This window comes from Schistocerca nitens, chromosome 8 (assembly GCF_023898315.1).
Source record: "Schistocerca nitens isolate TAMUIC-IGC-003100 chromosome 8, iqSchNite1.1, whole genome shotgun sequence".
Classification (NCBI taxonomy): Eukaryota; Metazoa; Arthropoda; class Insecta; order Orthoptera; family Acrididae; genus Schistocerca; species Schistocerca nitens.
Window position 1 is genome coordinate 369,102,807 of NC_064621.1, and position 25,215 is coordinate 369,128,021.

Sequence of the window (25,215 nt, forward strand, 5' to 3'; positions counted from 1 at the left end):
GTTCTGTAATATACACCGATGAAAAAAAATTAATTTAAAGTAATTAAATTTGGGAAATACATTTGTCTAGGTTACATATTTAAGTGATTAACATTACAAGTTCAAAGGTTAACGTATGCGTGAGACAAACCACTGCAGATGTAACAAGCTGGTACATTAATAACCAGTGTAGTTGCCAGAATGTTGTACAAGTGCTGTATGTCAGTTTATGGAATGGAGTTCCATGCCTGTTGCCCTTGGTCGTTCAATACAGTAACAGTTAATGCTATTTGAGGATGAGTCGGTCGACGATGTCCCATAAGCACTCGACTGGAGACAGATCTAGTGATGGAGCAGGCCAAGGTTCATTGTCGACATTCTGTTGAGAATATTGGGTTACAAAAGAGGCATGTGGGCGAGCGTTATCCTGTTGGAAAACATCGCCTGGAATTTTGTTCATTAATGGCAGCATAACAGACCGGATCACCAGACTGACGTACAAATTTGCAGTCAGTGTGCGCGGGTTAACCACAACAGTGCTCCTGCTGTCATAGGAAATCAAACCCCAGACTATTACTTGTAGGTCCAGTGTGTCTATCACGCACACGCTGCACGCAGACGCTTTGTTTGGAAGCCCTTAACTGGCCTCCTTCTAAGCAACACACTACCATCACAAGGGCCGAGGCAGAACCAGCGCAAGTCGGAGTGGCCGCGCGGTTCTAGGCCCTACAGTCTGGAACCGAGCGACCGCTACGGTAGGTTCGAATCCTGCCTCATGCATGGATATGTGTGATGTCCTTAGGTTAGTTAGGCTTAATTATTTCTAAGTTCTAGGCAACTGATGACCTCAGAAGTTAAGTCGCATAGTTCAGAACCAGCTTTCTTCTGAAAACACAACACAACTTCACCCTACCCTCCAATGAGCTTTCACTTGAAACCACTTGTAACACGCCCGGGAGTATTGCTGGGTGGGGTGGTACCTTTAAACTGTCTGTCGTTTCCACCGTGCGCCCTGTCCACCCCACGTACCTGATAATCCCGCGGCGGTCGTACTGTTCTGCTCCACACTGCTGCTGGCTTGCCTGAAACTATCGAAATATGCAAGCGGGTTTAGCGGAGCCATTCACCGTCAAACACAACACAGTCCTACGTCTGGTATGAACATCTATATTCTGAGACGATAAGGAATCACAGGTTGCGCTGTTTACATTCTAAGTCGTAAATGTGTATCCCAATTAACAACCTTGATGATTATCTGTCCTAACCGACACGACGGGGGTAATTGTTAACGATGCGGAAACCGAATGATCGAACGAACGTTCTTACGCTCGTCACACATGCAGATATCTGGTAATAGTCCTCCTTGACACTAGTAATGATATAACACTGTTCGTAAAGTTAATTTTTCAGTTCTCAGTTCTCAGTTCTCACTTGTACGAGAGTGCGCGTAACCGTCTCGGCGCGGCTGATTGTTGACAATACGGAACGCGATGACCGAACGCATATCCTCACGCTCGCTACAAGACACTGGCACTTGACTGCACTCTTTTATGATAACTAATTTTTGCTGATTCACATTAATTCATTCCGGGAGACCGAACACGGCGTGGATGATCGATGCTGTGCGACACGCAACGAGAGGATACATTAATACGTTATTGGTTGCGTTGCTCATTTTCAATTACTTCTTTCCATATGTCATCGCTTTACTATAATAGCACTTGTAGCAACACTTCAACTTCCACACTAACAATGCCTCTCACATTCAAAGCTACACACTACCCAATATAACAGTTCCGTGTCCCGCGCTCGACTCTCAGACGCGGCTGCCCAGAAAGATACTCCACAACTAAGCCAGCGATATGACTATACGCTTACACACTGAAGTCCCAATTGAGGGCGGTTTGGCGTTAGTGGAACGTACGGTACAGGGCTTACGCCTCGGAGCTGTCGTTAAAGTAACCGATTTGTAACAGTTCGTTGTCTAATTGTGGTGCCAACTGCTGCTCAAGTTGCTGATGCAGATGCAGTATAATGCTTCAGAGCCATACGCCGAAGGCGATGGTCTTCGCTCTCGGTAGTGCCACGTGGCCGTCTGGAGCCCGGTGTTCTTGTGACCGTACGTTCTAGTGATCTCCGCTGCCAGCAGTCACATGTACAGTGGCTACATTCCTGCCAAGTCTTTCTGCAATAAAGCAGAAGAAACACCCAGATTCCCATAGCCCTATTACACGACCTCGTTCAAACTTACTGAGTCGTTGATAAAGGCCGCTTTGTCGCCGCAAAGGCGTTCTTGACTAAAGTCAACTCACCACGTCCTATCTCAAATGCCCACATCCGCTACGGCGCGTATTTAAAGGAAACCTGATTTGCATCCTCACAGTGGGACTACTACCTCCACTTTTATGTGACTGGCCAGTGATTTTAACCGACACCACCTATCAAATGTAGAAACACGTCTACAAACTTTTGTTGATGTCGCTCAACTTTCTCTTGGCGTCGCGATTTTTATCCGTCAGTGTAATTGAGCAGTCAGGTATTGTTTCCTCCAAAGCAGCAGCTTTGCTACAAATTTAATAATTTACAATGAGCGGGTATTACCAGATGCAGAGGCATGAAACCGGAATTTCCCTATAGATGGTGCTAGCCGTCAGAGTATAGCCCGTGAGATAGATAAAATTTCTAGGAGTTTTGTTAACGTACACCTTGATTTGCTTCCCGTCTCTGACTGATCTCTTCCTTAATGAGATCTAGGGAACCTGACGAATCTACTCCTTTCCAAAGAGCGTCTTTCCAGGGTTGCTTTCGGCCCTCAGTTAATTTTTATGGATTACAGTGCGCAACCGCACTGAAGAGAACACGTGGAGGATCTCACGAAACGAGAAGATATTCGGCTAATGGACTGGCCTTCTTGTCTCTCCTGCTTAAATACTATCGAACACGTGTAGGATTCGTTGTGGAAATCTACTGGAGCTCAAATGTTGATGGTGTTAGGACAGCAACCAGCCACAAATTTACTTTCAGTTCCTTTATTAAAAGGGTACCGTTACCGGTTTCGAATCGTTGTGATTCATCCTCAGACGGTTTACACGCTTTCTTTATGACATGCGGTGTGTAAACCGTCCGAGGATGAATCACAACGATTCGAAACCGGTAACGGTACCCTTTGAATAAAGGAACTGAAAGTAAATTTGTGGCTGGTTGCTGTCCTAAGACCATCAACATTTGTCTTCAAACAACAGCCACGGTCTCCATCATGTCATCATATGACAAAATTGCACTACTGGAGCTCATCCACACGCAAGATCGACCATCAGGCAATTACCAACGCACTGGTGGAGAACTGGATAGCCCTACCGCAAGAACACCTTACCTGCTTTGTGCCCAATATGAGAACACGTTGCAGAGCATGTTTTTCTGTACACTGTTAGCACACAACCTATTACGAACCATTTCTCGCCTTATGTAATGCCCAGGGGACGATCATTAATCGCTGTGACATTAGTATAATTCTTGTCTTACGAATAAAAGTGTCATTTCTGTTTGCCTTATTGCGCATTTCTTTCTTTTCCCTAACGTACTGCATTGTAGCAGTTCTTTTTATGTTTGCTGCAAGTGTCCTTAAGCTATGTCACTTGACAGAGAGGCATCATACGAATTAACTTTCGTCCCTAGGTTTTGCACACCAGCGTACAGTTACAATTATAAGTGGTCGCAATACGGTAAGGAGTAACAACATGTAATAAAATATTTTACTACATTCTTGACTTCAGAATAATGCATAAGGTAAATAGCTGTGACGCAACATACCACTAGCAATATAATATCGTACTTGCCTAAGTGCAGCGAAACTTCTTGGGCAACTAGTCAGAGAAAAAACAGGAACATATGCTCTATAGGTCGTACAGACAGCATTAAAGTAAGCTTTGTTTATCTACCTGTCCGTATAGCGTAACACCCAGCGTGCTGGCTTGCGGGACCAAAGAGTGAACCAGGTCGAGGTCAACCAAGACAGGTGGCGCAGTGGTTAACACACTGGGCTCGTATTCGGGAGGACCCCGGTTCAAACCAGTGTCTGGCCAGCCAGATTTATGTTTCCCGTGATTTCCTTAAGTCGCTCAAGGTAAATGCCGAGATGCTTCCTTTCAAAGAGCACAGCCGATTTCCTTCCCCATTCTTGAAACAATCTGAATATGTGCTCCGTCTCTAATGACGTTAAACCCAATCTTCCTTCCTTCAAATCAAGATCGAATACTCGTTACGAATTAACGATAGCGCCTGATGTACCAGCCAATCAGACTGTGGCTTATAGGCTGTTTCTCATGCTTGATAACGCAAATGGTGTACTGGGCCCACTCACGCTTCAGACAACACGTTACACAAAAAGATAAAAGTAGATTACCCACCAAACAAAGTTTACACAATTCGCAGACAAGTGGTGCAAACGACTTCCCTCCTTTAGGTAACTGACAACTGTGACGACAGGAATAGCATCTGGTCGCAAAGATAAACTAAAACCTGCGAAAACTTCAAAATAACTGAGCATGTTTCTAAGACGGGGTAAAACGGCAAGAAAAGAAAGAAAACGAATTTTTGGAAGCGGCGTAATGGGTGAAGGAATAGCGGAAAGGGAGTAATGGATTAGTATTTGTTTATTCTGCGTTAGGATTCGTAGGGAGTACATACTTACGGTTGTTTTAGCGTAGAAGTAGCTGGTGATCTCGCAGTTTTAAGTTGGAATAGCATCGAAATGTGATAACGTTAGCAAGACGATTAAGCGCACAGCTTGCCATGTTTCTCTTTAGTGCAACGGAAGAACATTTGAATTAAACGGCGAACAATTATAATTAAATATAACATCAGTGCTACCATCTCCATAACAAGTGAGTTACACTCCTGGAAATGGAAAAAAGAACACATTGACACCGGTGTGTCAGACCCACCATACTTGCTCCGGACACTGCGAGAGGGCTGTACAAGCAATGATCACACGCACGGCACAGCGGACACACCAGGAACCGCGGTGTTGGCCGTCGAATGGCGCTAGCTGCTCAGCATTTGTGCACCGCCGCCGTCAGTGTCAGCCAGTTTGCCGTGGCATACGGAGCTCCATCGCAGTCTTTAACACTGGTAGCATGCCGCGACAACGTGGACGTGAACCGTATGTGCAGTTGACGGACTTTGAGCGAGGGCGTATAGTGGGCATGCGGGAGGCCGGGTGGACGTACCGCCGAATTGCTCAACACGTGGGGCGTGAGGTCTCCACAGTACATCGATGTTGTCGCCAGTGGTCGGCGGAAGGTGCACGTGCCCGTCGACCTGGGTCCGGACCGCAGCGACGCACGGATGCACGCCAAGACCGTAGGATCCTACGCAGTGCCGTAGGGGACCGCACCGCCACTTCCCAGCAAATTAGGGACACTGTTGCTCCTGGGGTATCGGCGAGAACCATTCGCAACCGTCTCCATGAAGCTGGGCTACGGTCCCGCACACCGTTAGGCCGTCTTCCGCTCACGCCCCAACATCGTGCAGCCCGCCTCCAGTGGTGTCGCGACAGGCGTGAATGGAGGGACGAATGGAGACGTGTCGTCTTCAGCGATGAGAGTCGCTTCTGCCTTGGTGCCAATGATGGTCGTATGCGTGTTTGGCGCCGTGCAGGTGAGCGCCACAATCAGGACTGCATACGACCGAGGCACACAGGGCCAACACCCGGCATCATGGTGTGGGGAGCGATCTCCTACACCGGCCGTACACCACTGGTGATCGTCGAGGGGACACTGAATAGTGCACGGTACATCCAAACCGTCATCGAACCCATCGTTCTACCATTCCTAGACCGGCAAGGGAACTTGCTGTTCCAACAGGACAATGCACGTCCGCATGTATCCCGTGCCACCCAACGTGCTCTAGAAGGTGTACGTCAACTACCCTGGCCAGCAAGATCTCCGGATCTGTCCCCCATTGAGCATGTTTGGGACTGGATGAAGCGTCGTCTCAAGCGATCTGCACGTCCAGCACGAACGCTGGTCCAACTGAGGCGCCAGGTGGAAATGGCATGGCAAGCCGTTCCTCAGGACTACATCCAGCATCTCTACGATCGTCTCCATGGGAGAATAGCAGCCTGCATTGCTGCGAAAGGTGGATATACACTGTACTAGTGCCGACATTGTGCATGCTCTGTTGCCTGTGTCTATGTGCCTGTAGTTCTGTCAGTGTGATCATGTGATGTATCTGACCCCAGGAATGTGTCAATAAAGTTTCCCCTTCCTGGGACAATGAATTCACGGTGTTCTTATTTCAATTTCCAGGAGTGTATTTTACGAATCGAGTCCCTTAAGGTCTTTGAATGCGTTACAATCTTTTTTTAGAGAGAAAACATAATGTCCCGTTAATACAGACCACGTGATTGAGAAATTTGTTCATGTGCACTGTTTTACCATGCAGACTGCCATAATATTATCTGAAGATGGTTTAAGCTGCAGAAACTGGAGATTAATTATCGAAAATTATAATTGTACCAGTTTTATACGCTACGGTCGCAGGTTCGAATCCTGCCTCGGGCATGGATGTGTGTGATGTCCTTAGGTTCGTTAGGTTTAAGTAGTTCTAAGTTCTAGGGGACTGATGACCACAGCAGTTGAGTCCCATAGTGCTCAGAGCCATTTGAACCATTTGAACCATTTGAACCAGTTTTATAATAAACAGACTTCAGTAAATCTCATACTGTAACATAAGCACTGCTTCCGTGAATTCTGATGTATTTAGTGTTAATAATGACGTTCTTAGTAAGCTTACTGACATTACACCGGCAAGGAATAGAATCGTACCTAATTAATGACTGACTAGAAAAAATCGAAAGCATTAACTTTTATACTGAGTGTCTTCTTTGCAGCATCATTCTGTTAGTCCTCTTTCTGTTAGTCCACACTTACTCAGCAGTAAAAGACATTAATAAAAGTCCAATCAAAAGAACCCAATAATAAAAGTATATTTAAAGTTCAGTTTCATGAACCAATGAAAGTTTAAAATCCGTTACCTTGGATCTAATCGAATAAAGGAAATCATAGACCGTTTATTAAATCTTAGTAGTTCGTAGTACTTATAAAATGTTAAGGCTCTGTTAGAAACTTGTCTCTATACCTCGAGAACAGTCTTTTAATGATTTTAATGGCGATTTCTCCTACCATTCACTCTTTCAGTCCAGGAGAATAAAAAATAATGACAGAGACACTGTGATTCGACGTCGTAGAATTATGTCTGTCAGTAAAATGTCCTAAGTCTCCTCGATGAGCAGTTCACTTACATTTGCGATATTGCACGTCATATCACCATAATGTGTTATCATCCTGCTGCAGAGATATAGGTAGTACTTCCGTTATGCAAAGTATCTCATACTCATTACAAACCAGTTACAAGTCGAATCTGACCGTCAATGAAAAGGTAACTTCAAGTGCTGAATGTTGACAACAGTATATTTGAATGATTCTTAGAAGACGTTTTAGGAGCACTTTATTGCTTGCTACATCTGTCGAAGAATACTCATCGAGGATGTTCGTCGTATTTTTATTTTACTACAATTTAGCTGTAAACGATGTTCCAACACCAATACTTAGTAAGAAACAACATACGTTTTTAACACACGCAATAAATTTTAATACAGGAAGACCACTTCTCAGACGTCTCATTATTTGCTATTTGAAAGATACATAGTTTGATAATGTGCACATGCGCAACTCCTTAACCAGTAAAAATGTGGGCAGTGTATAATTTACAGACGTACGGACCTTGAAATGGCAGGCACCTTACAAAAGATTAACGAGAGATCGAACTACAACTGTCAGCTCGCTCAGGGTAATTGTGGGTAAACGACCCTACCATGGCTTAAACCGTGACTTGGATAAAAGAGCGAATCAGTAACAGGAAAAATAACACTACTATAAGCGGCATGAGCTTACAACTGTCACTTTATACTTTAGTTTTTCTCTTCATTTGTCTTTGTCTGCAGAAAATCGCCCAAGAAAACAAACCGGCATCATGCACTAATCGTCATTTTTCCTTTAAAGCACGATGAATCTTTATGTGCTTCACCGGTTTATATTCTTTTTTGAAATCAAGATATCATTAGTGCACAGGTACACCACAACACAGTGCGTGATCTTGTAACGCACCAATGGCCACTTAATTCTTCCAGACCAATTTTTTTTTTCTGGGAAGAAGGAAAATTTTTCTTGGTGCCCTAATGCTCTCAGCAGGTTTTTTAAGTGATTTTAGTTGCAAGATTTATACACATATACAGGGTGAGTCACCTAACGTTACCGCTGGATATACACTCCTGGAAATGGAAAAAAGAACACATTGACACCGGTGTGTCAGACCCACCATACTTGCTCCGGACACTGCGAGAGGGCTGTACAAGCAATGATCACACGCACGGCACAGCGGACACACCAGGAACCGCGGTGTTGGCCGTCGAATGGCGCTAGCTGCGCAGCATTTGTGCACCGCCGCCGTCAGTGTCAGCCAGTTTGCCGTGGCATACGGAGCTCCATCGCAGTCTTTAACACTGGTAGCATGCCGCGACAGCGTGGACGTGAACCGTATGTGCAGTTGACGGACTTTGAGCGAGGGCGTATAGTGGGCATGCGGGAGGCCGGGTGGATGTACCGCCGAATTGCTCAACACATGGGGCGTGAGGTCTCCACAGTACATCGATGTTGTCGCCAGTGGTCGGCGGAAGGTGCACGTGCCCGTCGACCTGGGACCGGACCGCAGCGACGCACGGATGCACGCCAAGACCGTAGGATCCTACGCAGTGCCGTAGGGGACCGCACCGCCACTTCACAGCAAATTAGGGACACTGTTGCTCCTGGGGTATCGGCGAGGACCATTCGCAACCGTCTCCATGAAGCTGGGCTACGGTCCCGCACACCGTTAGGCCGTCTTCCGCTCACGCCCCAACATCGTGCAGCCCGCCTCCAGTGGTGTCGCGACAGGCGTGAATGGAGGGACGAATGGAGACGTGTCGTCTTCAGCGATGAGAGTCGCTTCTGCCTTGGTGCCAATGATGGTCGTATGCGTGTTTGGCGCCGTGCAGCTGAGCGCCACAATCAGGACTGCATACGACCGAGGCACACAGGGCCAACACCCGGCATCATGGTGTGGGGAGCGATCTCCTACACTGGCCGTACACCACTGGTGATCGTCGAGGGGACACTGAATAGTGCACGCTACATCCAAACCGTCATCGAACCCATCGTTCTACCATTCCTAGACCGGCAAGGGAACTTGCTGTTCCAACAGGACAATGCACGTCCGCATGTATCCCGTGCCACCCAATGTGCTCTAGAAGGTGTAAGTCAACTACCCTGGCCAGCAAGATCTCCGTATCTGTCCCCCATTGAGCATGTTTGGGACTGGATGAAGCGTCGTCTCACGCGGTCTGCACGTCCAGCACGAACGCTGGTCCAACTGAGGCGCCAGGTGGAAATGGCATGGCAAGCCGTTCCACAGGACTACATCCAGCATCTCTACGATCGTCTCCATGGGAGAATAGCAGCCTGCATTGCTGCGAAAGGTGCATTTACACTGTACTAGTGCCGACATTGTGCATGCTCTGTTGCCTGTGTCTATGTGCCTGTGGTTCTGTCAGTGTGATCATGTGAAGTATCTGACCCCAGGAATGTGTCAATAAAGTTTCCCCTTCCTGGGACAATGAATTCACGGTGTTCTTATTTCAATTTCCAGGAGTGTATTTCGTAAACCACATCAAATACTGACGAAACGATTCTACAGACCGAACGTGAGGAGAGGGGCTAGTGAAATTGGTTAATACAAACCATAAAAAATGCACGGAAGTATGTTTTTTAACAGAAACCTACGTTTTTTTAAAATGGAACCCCGTTAGTTTTGTTAGCACATCTGAACATATAAACAAATACGTAATCAGTGCGGTTTGTTGCATTGTAAAATGTTAATTACATCCGGAGATATTGTAACCTAAAGTTAACGCTTGAGTACCACTCCTCCGCTGTTCGATCGTGTGTATCGGAGAGCACCGAATTACGTAGGGATCCAAAGGGAACGGTGATGGACCTTAGGTACAGAAGAGAGTGGAACAGCACATTACGTCGACATGCTAACACCTTTTTATTGGTCTTTTTCACTGACGCACATGTACATTACCATGAGGGGTGAGGTACACGTTCGACGGGCGTTTCATAGGACTTGGAGGACACATAAAGTGGCCAGCCCGTTCTCCTGATCTTACACCTCTGTATTTCTTTCTGTGGGGTACGTTAAAGGAGAATGTGTACCGTGATGTGCCTACAACCCCAGAGGATATGAAACAACGTATTGTGGCTGCCGGCGGCGACATTACACCAGATGTACTGCGGCGTGTACGACATTCATTACGCCAGAGATTGCAATTGTGTGCAGCAAATGATGGCCACCACATTGAACATCTATTGGCCTGACATGTCGGGACACACTCTATTCCACTCCGTAATTGAAACGGAATCCACGTGTGTACGTGTACCTCACCCCTCATGGTAATGTACATGTGCGTCAGTGAAAAAGACCAATAAAAAGGAGTTAGCATGTGGACGTAATGTGCTGTTCCACTCTCTTCTGTACCTGTCCATCACCGTTCCCTTTGGATCCCTACGTAATTCTGTGCTCTCCGATACACACGATCGAACAGCGGACGAGTGGCACTCAAGCGTCAACTTTAGGTTACAATATCTCCGGATGTAATTAACATTTTACAATGCAACAAACCGCACTGATTACGTATTTGTTTATATGTTCAGATGTGCTAACAAAACTAACGGGGTTCCATTTAAAAAAACGTAGGTTTCTGTCAAAAAACATACTTCCGTGCATTTTTTTATGGTTTGTATTAACCAATTACACTAGCCCCTCTCCTCACGTTCGGTCTGTGGAATTGGTTCGTCAGTATTTGATGTGGTTTACGAAATATATCCAGCGGTAATGTTAGGTGACTCACCCTGTATATACCCATTTGAAAAAGATACTTTACACACTTCGCTTCTTTTTAGTGTCTAAAACAATTAATTTTGAAATATTCAATGTTGTAGTAAGGAAATTTATCATTCAATAATTACCATACCATATACCAATAGTAATATTCAGTTAAACAGTGTAATGTAATCAACCAATCACTTCCGTGTATTCTAAATTCACTTTTTGATATTTTTACAGCTATGTCTAACGGGTGGCAGCACTTGTGCAGGGTGAGAAGACTGAAGATTCACAAGTATTTACATGAAGTTTTACATTGAGGAAAATGTTTTTGTTGCAGCTGATACGCAGCAACTAATTCTATCCAGAGGATCTGAAAGAGTTAACAGGAACAATGATAACCTGATTAGAAAAAAAATTATTAAATTGATTAAGAACCTGAAGATGATACCCCATGGATGGAAATGCACCACGTGTTGAAATAAAAGCTACACATGTGAAGACAGAAAGGTATTTCTTTTCTTCTTGACCAAAGTGATACTGACACAGAAACGGCTCCGTCTCCAATGGATAAAAATAAAGTATAATATTTATAAGTTTGATTTGCTGTAAACCGCTTTGTTATAACCACACTAGTTTGTACGAATTCATCCATTAATCAGTATGCATTTTAATTGGTTTCTTTCCTTTTTCACATATTACCAAACTGTGACGATAAACACAACTGGTCATTAAAATTGCTACACCACGAAGATGGCGTGCTACAGACGCGAAATTTAACCGACTGGAAGAAGATGCTGTGATATGAGGAAAGTTTCCAACCGATTTCTCATTCACAAACACCAGTAGACCGGCGTTGCCTGCTGAAACATTGTTGTGATGCCTCATGTAAGGAGGAGAAATGCGTACCATCACGTTTCCGACTTCGATAAAGGTCGGATTGTAGCCTATCGCGATTGCGGTTTATCGCATCGTGACATTGCTGCTCGCGTTGGTCGAGATCCAATGACTGTTAGCAGAATATGGAATCGGTGGTTCAGGAGGGTAATACGGAACGCTGTGATGGATCCCAGTGGCATCGTATCACTAGTAGTCGAGATGACAGGCATGTTATCTGCATGCAACGGATCGTGCAGCCACGTCTCGATCCCTGAGTCAACAGCTGGGGACATTTGAAAGACAACAACCATTTGCACGAACAGTTCGACGACGTTTACAGCAGCATGGACTATCAGCTCGGACACCATGGCTGCGGTTACCCTTGACGCTGCATCACAGACAGGAGCGCCTGCGATGGTGTACTCAACGACGAACCTGGGTGCACGAATGGCAAAACGTCATTTTTTCGGATGAATCCAGATTCTGTTTACAGCTTCATGATGGTCGCATCCGTGTTTGGCGACATCGCGGTCAACGCAAATTGGAAGCGTGTATTCGTCATCGCCATACTGGCGTATCACCCGGCGTGATGGTATGGGGTGCCATTGGTTACATGTCTTGGTCACCGATTGTTCTCATTGACGGCACTTTGAATAGTGGACGTTACATTTCAGATGTGTTACGACCCGTGGCTCTACCCTTCATTCGATCCCTGCGAAACCCTACATTTCAGCAGGATAATGCACGACGGCATGTTGCAGGTCCTGTACGGGTCTTTCTGGATACAGAAAATGTTCGACTTCTGCCCTGGTCAGCACATCCTCCAGATCTCTCACCAACTGAAAACGTCTGGTCAATGGTAGCCGAGCAACTGGCTCGTCACAATGCGCCAGTCACTACTCTTGATGAACTGTGGTATCGTGTTGAAGCTGCATGGCAGCTGTACCTGTACACGCCATCAAAGCTCTGTTTGACTCAATGCCCAGGCGTATCAAGGCCGTTATTACGGCCAGAGGTGGTTGTTTTGGGTACTGATTTCTCAGGATCTATGCACCCAAATTGCGTGAAAATATAATCACATGTCAGTTCTAGTATAATATATTTGTCCAATGAATACCCGTTTATCATCTTCATTTCTTCTCGTTTTAGCAATTTTAATGGGCAGTACTATACAATGTTTCACGTTAAACAGTATGTCATTTAACTGGCAACGATTTATTTGAAACCTCGTCATTGTGCATAAGACGACGCTACCGTTTGAATTATATGTTACACTGAAGAGCCAAAGAAACTGGTACATTTGTCTAATATCGTCTAGTGTCCCCGAGAGTACGCAGAAGTTCCGCAACACACTGTGACATGGACACGATTAATGTCTCAACTAGTGCTGGAGGGAATTGACTTCATGAAATTTGCATGGCTGTCCGTAAATCCGTAAGAGTACGAGGGGGGGGGGGGCGGAGATTTCTTCTCAACCGCACGTTGCAAGGCCTTCCATGTATGCTCAATAATGTCCATGTCTTTGGAGTTTGGTGGCCAGCGGAAGTGTTTAACTCAGAAGAGTGTTCCCGGAGCCACTCTGTAGCAATTATGGACGTGTGGGGTGTCGTATTGTCCTACTGGAATCACCCAAGTCCTCGGACAATGGAGATGAATGGATGTCACCTTTCAGAGTCGTATATAGACGTATCAGGGTCACATATCACTCCAGCGCCACAATCCCCGCACCAATCCAGAACCTCCGCCAGCTTGAACAGTCTCCTGCTGACATGCAGGGTCTATGGTTTCATGACGTTGTCTCCATACCCGTACACGTCAATTCGACGATACAATTTCAAAAGAGACCCTTTCGACCAGTCAACAGGTTTCCAGTCATGAGCAGCCCAATGTTGGCAATGACGAGCCTAGTCGAGGCGTAACGCTTCGTGTCGTGTGGTCATCAAGGATACACGAGTAGGTCTTCGGCTCCAGAAAGCCCATATGATGATGTTTCATTGAATGGTTCGCACGCTGACACTTGTTGATGGCTCAACACTGATGTATGCAGCAATTTGCTGAAGGGTTACACTTTTGATACGATGAACGATTCTCATCAGTCGTCGTTGGCCCCGTTCTTACAGGATCTTTTTCCGGGCGCAGTGATGTCGGAGATTTGATTTTTACAGAATTTCTGATACTCACGGTACACTAGAGAAACGGTCGTACGCGAAAATCGCTACTTCATCGATACCTCGGAGATTCTGTGTGCCATCGCTCGTGTTCCGATTATAACACCATTTTAAGACTCACTTAAATCTTGATAACCTGTTATTGTAGCAGCAGTAACTGATCTAACAACTGCTCCAGGCACTTGTTTTATATAGGCGTTGCCGACCGCAGCGCCGTATTCTGCCTGTTTACATATCTCTGTATTTGAACACGCACGCCTATACCAGTTTCTTTGGCGCTTCAGTGTATTATGACCAGCAGTCTGGCAACCACATGTGCCAGTCGATTTGCAATTCGTGTGAACGCTACTATTTACATATTGCTTCATGAAAGACACCGTCACATACACAAGTTGCTGATAGTTTTTCAGTAGCTCTTTTCCCTTTAGCTATCGAGTTATCTGGGCAAATACATCTCCATGATTAGTCTGCAATTGACAATAAGCGCCCAGCAGATGGTTAATCGAATCGCATTCAAGTTGTTTCTCTAACATTCCTCTTTTGCACTGTGCGCGGGTAAAACGAACATTGGACTCTTTCCGTGCGAGCTCTGATTTCTATCGTTTCATTACGATGGCCTGCCCTCCCTATGTAGGTTGGCGACAACAAAATATTTTTACACTCTGACGAGAAAGTTGACGATTGAAATTTCATGAGACAATCCTGCCGCAACCAAATCGGGTTTGCTTTAATGACTGCTAACACCATGCTCGTATCATATGCGCGGCATTCTCTTCCTTATTTCGCGATAATACTAAACGAGCTGTACTTCTTTGAACATCTTCGATGTCCTCCGTCCTGCTTGATGCAGATCCCACATCGCATCGCAATACTCCAGAACAGGGCGGACAAGCATAATGTAAGCAATCTCTATAGCAGACTTGTTGCTTTTTCTAAGTGATCTGTCAATAAATGGCAGTCTTTGGTTTGCTTTCTTCGCAACATTATCTGTGTGATCGCTCCGACTTGAGTTATTCGTAATTGTAACCTCTGAATATTTGGCTGCATTTACAGCCTTTTGATTTGTGTGTTATTACTTAATTTGTTTACAAACTATGTATTCATTTCACATATTTACAGCGAAGTTTCCATAAATCTCAGCTCCTATCTTAACTACTTTTTTCAACTCCATCTCATTCAACTATCTTCTGCATATGGACTATATTGTGCTGAGAATGAATAACTGACAGGCGTTTCCCCTCCTGGTAAATTTTGTGAAGCTCATCACTGCTGATAAAAAATGTCAGGGATGTTACTGAAAATGTGTACAGATATTTTCTTCTTGTGATATCAACTGATTGCTGTGAACTGGGCAGTCGTGATCACCAGGCCACAACATCGTGATTCGACCACAGAAACAAACACACAGACACACACATACACACACACAAGCACAACAAATGGGCTGGGTAGCTATGGTTTTCTCATAATTATGAAGCTTAAAAAAAAATCACAAAATAAATCAATGTCCACTACGTACATGGCATTGCTACACGAGGAGACACGTCGAGTACCGCTACGTGTTGATGGAATGTAAACTACGCGTAACTAAACGTTTCGCAACAACACCAATCAAAATTTCGATATTGTAAGTATAACATTGTCTACAATTTCGAACGTGAGAGAGACAGAGAGAGACAGAGAGGGAGAGAGAGAAAGAGCGACAGAGATAGAAGGGAGACTGCCCTTCGTGTTCTGGGACTGAGAACCACAACGGCCAAATGAAACGTTTGTCCACTGAAACTTTTTCGCACGCAACGCACTGTCGCAAAGAGACAGATACAAAATTAACAGTCGAGGTACGTAAATAACAAGGGTAAACCGAAGGCCACAACTTCTTGCCGAGTAAGTGCCATGGCCGCGTCTGCGGTAACAAAGACTTGAAAAGAGTCGGCCAGGCTTCTATTTTTAGAGGGACAGCACGCGAGAGTACGAAAAAGCGCGGCGCCCGCGGCGCAGCTCAGCCCGCCTGCGCGCGCACTCTCCTTCTGTCGGGTTGGTTTAACGCAATTCCATCAATTAAGCGCGCGTCACGGCAGCTCCGGCTGCTGCTACTGCAGCCGCCGCCGCCGCAGTTAAGTATTCAGTATCGACCGGCTGGCCTTGGCAGTCACATAAAAGGAGCCAGTAACACTGGCCTACCGAGGTGTCGCAACTGGAGCACACGGTGGGTAGCCGGGCGAACGGCGACCGCCGCCGCACTACGCGCTACATGAGGGAGCACGTCCTGGCCGACCGTAGGGTCGAACACACGTGTTTCGGCGCGTTCATGATAGACTCAACGACCTAGTTGCCATCTTCCTCACATCCACCTCCTCCATCCCCCCGGCCCCCCATGGAATATATACTCGAAACACGACCAACAACAACATCTATACATACATTTTTGTTTGTTTGTGGGACATCGACAAATGTTCTGCAGCATGTTCGTGGTAAACAAATCCAGCACAGTTGTAAAATACTTTTATTGACTGCTGTCTTGGGCGATGGAAATGAATATACACTACCACAGTTTCGGGGTCTTAGCTCCGCCATCACGTGTATGTGCAATCTAGCAGTAGTAGGACGTCATGTCCATTCCCATGTAACTGGTAGACAAACATCTAACACAGGTGGGCCTTCATATAACATCTCGAAAAGTGCTGCAAAGAACCCCAGCTTTCAATTGAGTCCGAGGAAAATGCATCTTCTCTCAAATTGCACCTGGCAATATGTTCAACTCCAAGCTTTCCCAGAGTCAATTTTGAGGCAAGAGGCATTTTTTCAGGCCGAGATAAAATTCGGGGTTCTTTGCAGCCACAATTCGGTATGTTATTTGTAGGTCCATCAAAGATGGATGCTCGCCTTTTAGTTATTTGGGCATCGACATGACGTCCTACTACGAATGGATTTCACATACACATCAACGTGGGTCAAAGACTCAGAAACCGCGGTAGTGTATAGCGAATTCTGTCGTGCGAGACTTCGGTCAATAATTGTAGTTTACAGCTGTGGCAGATTTGTTTACCACGAAAATATTTACACAGCCAAACAAAAAGACTGAAGCACCTACAGTGGAAGGAGGAACGTAATGAAACGTCACTGGCTGGGAGAGTATGTGGCGTTATTATAGTGACTACAAATTGAAGCCAATTTTGCAAGAAACTTGTCAGCATGAATCCACTTTTCTCAGTCCGTTGCACCTTCCCTTAAATGGATGCACTGATACGGTTGGAATGGATTTCAGAAAGCAGTTGTGTACGCTTCTGTATCAAACTTGCCCACAAATACACTCCTGGAAATGGAAAAAAGAACACATTGACACCGGTGTGTCAGACCCACCATACTTGCTCCGGACACTGCGAGAGGGCTGTACAAGCAATGATCACACGCACGGCACAGCGGACACACCAGGAACCGCGGTGTTGGCCGTCGAATGGCGCTAGCTGCGCAGCATTTGTGCACCGCCGCCGTCAGTGTCAGCCAGTTTGCCGTGGCATACGGAGCTCCATCGCAGTCTTTAACACTGGTAGCATGCCGCGACAGCGTGGACGTGAACCGTATGTGCAGTTGACGGACTTTGAGCGAGGGCGTATAGTGGGCATGCGGGAGGCCGGGTGGACGTACCGCCGAATTGCTCAACACGTGGGGCGTGAGGTCTCCACAGTACATCGATGTTGTCGCCAGTGGTCGGCGGAAGGTGCACGTGCCCGTCGACCTGGGACCGGACCGCAGCGACGCACGGATGCACGCCAAGACCGTAGGATCCTACGCAGTGCCGTAGGGGACCGCACCGCCACTTTCCAGCAAATTAGGGACACTGTTGCTCCTGGGGTATCGGCGAGGACCATTCGCAACCGTCTCCATGAAGCTGGGCTACGGTCCCGCACACCGTTAGGCCGTCTTCCGCTCACGCCCCAACATCGTGCAGCCCGCCTCCAGTGGTGTCGCGACAGGCGTGAATGGAGGGACGAATGGAGACGTGTCGTCTTCAGCGATGAGAGTCGCTTCTGCCTTGGTGCCAATGATGGTCGTATGCGTGTTTGGCGCCGTGCAGTTGAGCGCCACAATCAGGACTGCATACGACCGAGGCACACAGGGCCAACACCCGGCATAATGGTGTGGGGAGCGATCTCCTACACTGGCCGTACACCACTGGTGATCGTCGAGGGGACACTGAATAGTGCACGGTACATCCAAACCGTCATCGAACCCATCGTTCTACCATTCCTAGACCGGCAACGGAACTTGCTGTTCCAACAGGACAATGCACGTCCGCATGTATCCCGTGCCACCCAACGTGCTCTAGAAGGTGTAAGTCAACTACCCTTGCCAGCAATATCTCCGGATCTGTCCCCCATTGAGCATGTTTGGGACTGGATGAAGCGTCGTCTCACGCGGTCTGCACGTCCAGCACGAACGCTGGTCCAACTGAGGCGCCAGGTGGAAATGGCATGGCAAGCCGTTCCGCAGGACTACATCCAGCATCTCTGCGATCGTCTCCATGGGAGAATAGCAGCCTGCATTGCTGCGAAAGGTGGATATACACTGTACTAGTGCCGACATTGTGCATGCTGTGTTGCCTGTGTCTATGTGCCTGTGGTTCTGTCAGTGTGATCATGTGATGTATCTGACCCCAGGAATGTGTCAATAAAGTTTCCCCTTCCTGGGACAATGAATTCACGGTGTTCTTATTTCAATTTCCAGGAGTGTATTTTTGCTGACGCTTGGTATCCGGAATACTCGCAATGAGGCGGAGTTGACGTTCGATCTGATCCAACAGGTGTTCTATTGGGGACGGACCAGGGGATCTTGCTGGCCACAGGAGTACTTCACAATCACACACTAAGTGTGTAGACAAACGGGCCATGTTTGGACGAGCATTGTCCTGTTGAAAAAGAGGATCACGATACTGTTGCATGAGAGGTGACACATGAGGACGCAGAATATCTGTGAGGTACCGTTGTGCCGTCAGAGTTTCCTGAAAAAAAAGTAAAGAAGTAAAAAGATGCTGATCTGTAAGCACTTCTTCATTTTATTATAAAAACCTCAAGGAACTGTTTGAAATCTATAATCTATTTGTACAAACGATAACCTGTACCTGCAAACGAAAAAAAATCACGTAATATTTCAGCACACCCACTGAAAATACCCTGTACATAAGGCGAAACGCGTCTGCAAGCACAAGATACAAAAACTTAATGTGCAACATGCAAAAGGCGTTCTTCTTTGAACTACTGTAACTCCTGCGAAAATCTCCAGCAGAAGAAACTTGTCACACCAGATGGTTTCCCCTATGGCGTCAAGAATAATACAGCTCTGGCTCTGCAGAACCTCGCCGCCATACAGCAAATAATCGCTGGACACAATGCGACGCCGTTCATTAGCAGAACATGCTTCCCATGCAAAGCACCACTCCAAATACCCCCGTTTGTGTTCTGGTGTTAACTGCAGCCAAACCAGCTGCTGCTAGTCTGCGACGAACGCCGTGGCACGACACATAATACAGCAGGGAGACCATTACCTGTTGTCCGATATCAGGCAGAGATGTGCTTGGCGCTCAGTATGGCGACATCCTTATTGTGGTCAGACGTGGTCGACTGGAACGTTGACAAAGAGTATGCCTACCATTGTGTTCCCATTCAGCCCAGCATCGTGCCTCTGTCACATTTGAATGTTCCACAAATTTGGATATTACGCGATGCGACCACTCGACCATTTGGAAACCACAATGAGGCCCTTTCAGACTCTGTCAGGTGTCGATAACTCTCTCACTGGTATCTGGCACCTCCGCCTCCTTTACAGCGGTCACTCAGCATCTGATGCTGTTGAAGCCTCTTATGCACACTAACAGGTCTAGTAACAACGCTAAACACGTACTCTGACGTCCATTCAACCAACCACGGACAACTATAATTGTATAACTATTTATATACCTGTCAATGGTGTGTACATATTCGAATTTATATTAACATCCTGCTATATTCTTGGTGCTTCAATGTTTTTGCGCCGGACGCTGTGGCCGAGACGCTCTAGGCGCTTCAGTCCGGAACCACGCTGCTGATACGGTCGCAGGTTCAAATCTTGCATCGGGCATGGATGGGTGTGATGTCCTTAGGTTAGTTAGGATTAAGTAGATCTGAGTCCAGTGGACTGATGGCCTCAGATGTTAAGTCTCATAGTGCTTTGACCCATTTGAACCATTTTTTGAATGTTTTTGCCAGGCAGAGCATGTACACATCAACATCCGTATTCCGCACTCCACTGGTGACAGATACCACTCCCCATTATACCAGTCAATACGCCTCCATCCCGTTCCATTTACGACCGATCTAATCCAATATTCGCGATGCTCACGGGAACGATATGTGAGGTTTTGCTGTACATTCTTAGACTGATCAAGTAAAGTTGGCACCAGTACGCTTTGACGAGATATTTTGCCTCTTCAAGCGTTCGCCAGTCCACTTTTTTCGGCATTTCTGTGAAGTATTCGAATTGATCAAACACGTTAGTGTTCCCGTTCTTTGTATACGTTACGTACTATACTTTCAGCATCCCCCGTTGGACCTATCTGGTACACATCTCAAACACTTGAGTAATATTCTAGGACGGACGAACGGTTTTTGGCTGAAAGTAATCGAGGCTCTACAGAAGGCCACATCTAATTCGTGCTGTTCATTTTCGGAACACAACCTACGACCAGCTTAGAGACAGAAGTGATGACACTTTCTGCAGGACCTGACCATCATTTTGCAGGACAATGCTCAAGCACGTACAGTGCAAGCTGTTACGGATTTGTTTGACTGATAGGGCTGCTAAGTGCTATACCATCTACTGCACTCCTCTCACTTAAGCCCTCGCGAGTTCAACTCGATTTCTAAACTGACGGAAACACTTCACGGCTTTCGCTTCAGAACTGCTAGAAATTCGTCGCGCAATAGACCTCACCGCTCGATCTGTCAACACAACTGGCACTGCTAATAGTGTCCTACGACTTCCACATCGCTGGCAACGGGTTATACACAATGCTGGTGACTACTCTGAAGGTCAGTAAAACTTTAAAAGACGTATCTATTTGTACGAGCTGTTCCACATCATTACGAAATATCGTATTCATGATCCATTGAACTAGTATTAATCTAATCTAATCTAATCTAAAATAAATAGTTGTCACTATTGCCCTCGTGCAATGTTTTCAATTTTTTTTAAAACTGTTAAAATCTTTATTGGATTTATCGGCATCATCAGGTGTATACATATAATGGTGGATTAATTATATGTATGCACCTGAGGATGCGAGTAAATCATCGCTTATGGTCCTGTAATAAAAGAACTGCTAACAGCTAATGCGGCTACCAAAAAGTGTTTAGAACATTTCAATAGCTCTTTTAAAAAAATTAAAACATTGAATCCCCATGGGTCCTCCACATTTGCATTACCAAATCGACTGGTGTTCAGCAGAAAAGAAACGTGCTCTATAACAGACTGTATATCGAAAATTCAACTACGTCTAGAGAACAGAAAAAGAGTAACGCAGCTAACTAACTGTACTGTTCCATAGCTCCACAGGTTAGTGTGTCTGGCTGCGATACGGAGGACCCGGTTCGAGTCCCGGTACTGCTTCTTGGTGGGAAGAGTGGGACGGGCTGCACTCACCCTCATGATGCCAGTTGAGGAGCTCCAAGAGCAAGAAAGCGGCCCGGAGAACCGTGTGCTCACCCCATGCCCCTCTATACACGTACAATGGAGCCATTGTCTGAAGATGACATGATAGTCAGTCTGTCCCAGTTGGACCATCAGAGCCAGAACGCGTTGCTCAGCGTTTTGCGTTGCTATAGTTTGACCATAATACTTAATGGTACGGGTTTAGTATTGACAGACAGTTGAGTAATGCATGAGAAACAATGTAAAGACTGTGGATTTGGTTCATGAAGCACTTATCAAAAATTTGTGCACTGACTTGTCGTCTATAATTTATGTGGTGCCTACAGTTACAGTATCCTCATCACACTGTTCGTAGCCTTTAAGATTTTGAAAAGGGCGGTGTCCTGATGACACTGACTATTAATAGAAATACAGCGCACATTCATGGATAGATAATGATCGCATTCGGTGCCACGTTACACATCATGTGTCAGGTTACATAATAGAGCTCCTTGATGCCCCCACTCCCACTCTCCCAGGGAACCGCAGGGAACTGTTGAAGATCACCCAAGGGAATGAAACATGCATCCTTTTTTTCTTTATTTAAGTCATCAGTTGTGTGCCAGTTTGATGCGGTCTGCCACGAATTCCTCTACTGTGCCAATCTCTACATATCAGAGTAGCACTTACAAGCAACGTCCTCAATTATTTGCTGGAAGCTTTCCAGTCTCTGTCTTCCTCTATTGCTTTTCAGTTGTTACACTGTATAGCTTCCTCTAGCACCATGGAAATTATTCCGTGATGTCTTGGCACATGTCCTATCATCCTGTCCCTTCTCCTTGTCAGTGTTTACCATATAATCCTTTATTAGCTGATTCTGCAGAGAACCTCTTCATTCCATACCTAGTTTTCGACATGCGTCTGTAGCAACACATCTAAGATGCTTCTCTTCTGTCCCCATTTTTCAACAGTTCATGTACCACATAATATTATGCTCGAATTGTACTTTCTCAAAAATTTCTTCCGCAAATGTTTGGTATCACTAGACTTATCTAGTCTAGGACAGCCCTTTTTCCAGTGCTAGTCTGCTCTTTATGTCCTCCTTCCTCCATCTGCCATGCGTTGTCGCGTCGGGCGTTAGGGAACAGCCGAGATAATAGAATTCCTTAACTTCATCCACTTCGTTATCACCAGTTATGATGTTAACTTTCTCACTGTTCTCACTTCTGCTACGTTTCATTACTTATGTCTTCCTCCGATTTACTCTTAATCCATATTCGGTACTCATTAGACTGTTCATTCCATTCGGTATATCCTGTAATTATTCTTCACTTCTGCTGTAGATAGCAATGTCATCTTAGAATCTTATCATTGACATCCATTCACAATTAATTTTAATCCCGCTCTTGTGACTTTCTTTTATATCCATCATTACTTCTTCGATGCACAGACTGAACAGTGGGCCGCGCGGTTCTGGCGCTGCAGTCTGGAACCGCGAGACCGCTACGGTCGCAGGTTCGAATCCTGCCTCGGGCATGGATGTGTGTGATGTCCTTAGGTTAGTTAGGTTTAACTAGTTCTAAGTTCTAGGGGACTAATGACCTCGGCAGTTGAGTCCCATAGTGCTCAGAGCCATTTGAACCATTTTGAACTGAACAGTGTGGTCGAAAAACTACATCCTTGTCCTCCATCATTTTTAATCTGAGCGCTTCGTTCTTGATCTTCCACTCTTATTATTCCCTCCTGGCTCTTGTACATATTGTATAGTACCTATCGTTCAATATACACTACTGGCCATTAAAATTGCCACACCACGAAGATGACGTGCTTCAGACGCGAAATTTAACCGACAGGAAGAAGATGCTGTGATATTCAAATGATTAGCTTTTCAGAGCATTCACACAAGGTTGGCGCCGGTGGCGACACCCACAACGTGCTGACATGAGGAAAGTTTCCAACCGATTTCTCATACACAAACAGCAGTTGACCGGCGTAGCCTCGTGAAGCGTTGTTTTGATACCTCGAGTAAGGAGAATAAATGCGTACCATCACGTTTCCGATTTTGATAAAGGTCGGATTGTAGCCTATCGCGATTGAGGTTTATCGTATCACGACATTGCTGCTCGCGTTGGTAGAGATCCAATGACTGTTGACAGAATATGGAATCGGTGGATTCAGGAGGATAATACGGAACGCCGTGCTGGATCCCAACGGCCTCGTATCACTAGCAATCGAGATGACAGGTATCTTATCCGCATGGCTGTTACGGATCGTGCAGTCACGTCTCGAGCTCTGAGTCAACAGATGGGGACGTTTCCAAGACAACAACCATCTGCACGAACAGCTCGACGACGTTTGCAGCAGCAGCAGCAGCGCCTGTGATGGTGTACTCAAAGACGAACCTGGGTGCACGAATGGCAAAACGTCATTTTTTCGTATGAATCCAGGTTCTGTTTACAGCATCATGATGTTCGCATCCGCGTTTGGCGACATCGTGGTGAACGCACATTGGAAGCGTGTATTCGTCGTCGCCATACTGGCCTACCACCCGGCGTGATGGTATGGAGTGCCATTGTTTACACGTCTCGGTCACCTCTTGTTCGTATTTACGGCACTTTGAACAGTGGACGTTACATTTCAGATGTGTTACGACTCGTGGCTCTCTCCTTCATTCGATCCCTTCGAAACCCTAAATTTCAGCAGGATAATGTACGACCGCTTGTTGCAGGTCCTGTACAGGCCTTTCTGGATACAGCAAATGTTCGACTGCTGCCCTGACCAGCACATTCTCCAGATCTCTCACCAATTTAAAACGTCTGGTCAATGGTGGCCGAGCAACTGGCTCGTCACAATACGCCAATCACTATTCTTGATGAACTTTGGTATCGTGTTGAAGCTGCATGGGCAGCTGTACTTGTACATGCTATCCAAGCTATGTTTGACTCAATGCCCAAGAGTCTGAAGGACGTTGTTACGGCCAGAGTTGGTTGCTCTGGGTACTGATTTCTCAGGATCAATGCTCCAAAATTGCGTGAAAATGTAATCACATGTCAGTTCTAGTATATTTGTCCAATGAATACCCGCTTATCATCTGCATTTCTTCTTGGTGTAGCAATTTTAATGGCCAGTAGTGTAGCTTACCCCTATTTTTCTCAGAATTTCGAACATCTTCCACCCTTTGATATTTTCGAACACTTTTTACAGCTCGTTGGTCCCTATAAACGTGTCTTGTTTTTTCTTTAGTCTTGCTTCCATTATCAACCCTAATATCGGAAGTACATCTCTGACCGCCAAACTTATACATTTTTCATACCAACGCAAATAGTCGGTTCGTTCATTAAGTTACCTTCCATTAGGAATGTGGATCCACTCAACGACTGAGATACGATTTTCAAATGATGGAGCACAGCATTCAGTCGTTCTTTTCTTTCAGGTTTTATTAGGCAAATATAGATTTCGACTAGTGCCTAGCCAATATCAATGCATTATTTCATAGTGTCACTCCATGTCCTAGTGGGTCAGACCACTGTTGTTCGGTTTCTGT